The sequence below is a fragment of the Amblyomma mixtum genome, chromosome 3 (genome assembly GCF_055824585.1).
Source record: "Amblyomma mixtum isolate Tamu chromosome 3, ASM5582458v1, whole genome shotgun sequence".
Taxonomy (NCBI): Eukaryota; Metazoa; Arthropoda; class Arachnida; order Ixodida; family Ixodidae; genus Amblyomma; species Amblyomma mixtum.
In genome coordinates this window covers 39667773-39671086 of record NC_143014.1, presented here as the reverse complement: position 1 = coordinate 39671086, position 3314 = coordinate 39667773, and the positions used below count along the sequence as shown (strand labels likewise).

The 3314-nt window shown below is 45.4% G+C and overlaps 1 non-coding gene across 1 annotated transcript; it reads left to right on the top strand.

The window, feature by feature from the left end:
• Positions 1–3024: 3024 nt before the first annotated feature.
• On the top strand, positions 3025–3108 carry TRNAL-UAA (transfer RNA leucine (anticodon UAA)). Its single transcript has one exon. It is a non-coding gene; the product is annotated as a tRNA-Leu (tRNA).
• Positions 3109–3314: the final 206 nt, after the last annotated feature.

Genomic DNA, 3314 nt, shown 5'->3' with positions numbered 1-3314 from the left:
AAAGTACAATTGGCCCCGTTTGAAATTCGCGCACTGTGACGTCACGACCGTTTCGACCAATTGAAAAGCTTGACATTTCTGTCGACAGCTCCTGCTTACAACGATGAGGCATTAAAGGCTTCCGCCTTAAAATTCCGCAAAGAATATAGGGATATAATCTGGGATGCGGACAGAATAGCTCCATGCCAAATCCTGCGAAAAGATGCCAACTGCTGCTTTTTGGCAGCTGACGGAGGCATCAGTAGAAAGCACCACGTGTGAAATTTTGTTATGCATACCTGCTGCATTCATTTTTACACCTACTGTTTTGTACTGTTCTTTTTTGTTCTGTGCGAATGTGTTTTTCTTTTCTACTCCAATTACTATCGCTCATTGTTGGTGACTTCTTGAGTATTATTTTCTGCCTGATCAGTGTTTGTGTAATTGCTTATGTTGAATTCCTGTCCCACTGTGCTTTATGTACCACTGTTCTCACTGATATGTCACTCTGCACCATCTGCACCGACGTGTAAAGCGGGTGTTAGGCCTCGTCAGGAGACACTGTAGTCTCCTTTAGCCTCTCCCCGCGGACACCATGTATTGTTGTCCGAAATAAAATGAACTGAATTGAATTGAATTGATGGGGGAATTCCGCTATATGACCAGAAAGAATGCCGTTAAAAATGTTTGTGGGCATGTGTTTCGGATGAGATGGGAAGATGTGGTCAAAATGGAATTCCACTGCTGCCGGTGTGTCGTCAACCCACTGCAAAGAACTGAGATCAACACCAATCGGTGTTAAAAGTTTCTGCGTTAAGGTAATTTGTGGCATTTGATATCGTGGCCAATGATGGTAAAAAAATAAGGCCTGCTGAGAAACAAAAATAGGAGTACTGACATTAGTCATCGGGTCCAACGACCTGAGGAACGTTCGCGCCGTGAGTATTTGAAAGCGGGAAATTAAATCGGGCATACTGGCTTCGAAATAAAGCAGGGCGTTTGAAACTGGTTTTGGGAGACCAAGGCAGAGACGTAGAGCACGCCTTTCCAGTAAGATTAAGGGTTGAACCTTGAAGTTTGCGCTACCAGAGAACAAAATGCAACCGAATTCAAGTATAGGTCTTACATAAGCTTTGTATAGTAACAATAATGTGTCGCGGCGCATCCCAAACCTTTTATTGGCGATTCGTGTCAGCCGGCCTAGAGCGCGTTCTCCTTTACGCACGTTGTTCTTTATATGAAGGCTCCAATCTAAGGTTGGATAGTAAGTAACACCTAGATATGTAACAGATTCCACTTGTGGAATCAGATTAGAGTGATGGGCTAATTAAATGTGCAAAGGCGTGTCTGGAGGAAATACCAGTATGCCACATTTGTTAACATTCAAGGATGAATTAATACGGCGCAACCAAACTCCAAGAGCATCCAAATATCCCTGCAGAATCTGGTAAAGGGAATGGATATCCGTGGCCGAGGCGTAAAAAGCTATGTCATCTGCATACACAAAAGCTGTTATATCAGGACGGATGGGGATGTCACTGACCAAAATATTAAAAAGCAGCGGTGATAGTACCGAACTTTGCGGCACTCCTCTTGATTGATGATAAGTATTAGAACATAGGGTACCCTCTGCGCAGTAAAAGTATCTGTCCTTTAGAAATTCAGATATCCATGCATAAATGTAGGTTGGAGGATGTAACTGCGCAAGTCTGTTAAGTAAAATAGTATGTTCTACACTATCATAGGTTTTTGCAACATCAAGAGTCACCAAAGCTGAAACTTCTCTTCTGCGTATCGAGAGCCGGATTCTACTCTCTAGATCCACATGCGCGGTCCATATAGAGCATCCGCGACGAAAGCCAACCTGTGCAGAGCTAAGGCCATCAACATCCTGAACATGTTTTGTGAGACGACTGTGCACTACCCTTTCAATTAATTTGACTAAATTTGAAGTTAGCGCAATTGTCCGAATATTATCTAAGACGCACCCTTTACCTGCATCTTTCCTCAATAAAATCTAACACACACCTAACAGCCCGGCCTTCGTCGTCTTCTACGCTCGCCTTGGGCTCCGGGCTTCGACGGTAGTCGTCTTCCTCTTTCAGCCTCTGTCTCCGGATCCCCGAGGCGCGGAATAATAAAGGCGAGGCGAATAATCAAGCTGGGTTCCTGCTCTCTGCTTGACAGCACAGCTCCGTTCCTCGGCCTCGATAGCCACATTTCCGCAGGGCTCGCGCTTTTTCCCTCGGCGCGAAAATACCGAAAAAGACCATCTCTAAAGATCTGTTGCACTATAATATGCCCTTCGAAATAATATCAGGGTCCATTTAAGCTCGGTCGCGCTCAGCGCTTCGACGAGGAGGAGGCAGCAGGGAGAGGACAGGCGGATCCATTCCCGCAGTGCACAATGTAACTCACCAAGTATGTGAAATCTCAGCTGGACAGATACATGTACGCATGTACACCTGCACAGAGTGAATATATGGTCATAAAAGCCGACACATCGTTGTCAGGATGGCCGAGCAAAACATCCCAGTAGAACACCGCATCCCAACAATCGAGGAACACGTGTTCTACCGTCTCCGGTTTTCTACACAGGAGACAGTTCGAGCCCCAAGGAACAAAAAGGCCCTTTTCCTCTAGCCATGTTTTTACTGGTAGCGTTCCTGTGTGTAATTTAAAAAACCCTAAAAGAACCCTAAAAAAGGACTTGCCATTGACACCGCGCGGAATTCGGTACTTGACCACTGAAAGTGATGTTGCACAGTATGACCAGATTATGTTATTGGGCCTTCACAGCATTTGGAGGAGTAGAATGGCTGTCAGACATTGTGACTTGGATGCACGATCGGTATGTGGTTATTTTGTGGAACATGTGCATAAGTTGAGAGAAGTCTTGAAGCAACAAGATTGTGCGGATGATGTATTGAGTCTGATGGACCAACTTGTGTTAATGAAAGTCCATTAGACACGGTTGTCTGCCAAGGGGCACGACAACTACGATATTTTATTGATGTATTCATTCATGCAATAAAGAAAAAAAAAGTCAGGATGGCCGAGCGGTCTAAGGCGCCAGATTTAAGCTCTGGTCCTCGAAAGAAGGCGTGGGTTCGAACCCCACTTCTGACAATATCCCTTTTTGTACGTGCAGCATGCTAATACACGTTTCTATTATGCAGCCCTGTCCTGTTTTTTTTTCTTTCCCCTACAGTTGGATACAACTTAATAATGGAGCAGCCAGATGAGGCACCCCACAGCACGGTGTCAGGACGGAAAATTCGCTGACCCGTCGCGCCTAGCCCTGGGCCGGTGTTGGCGCTGCCACCAGTTGTTGG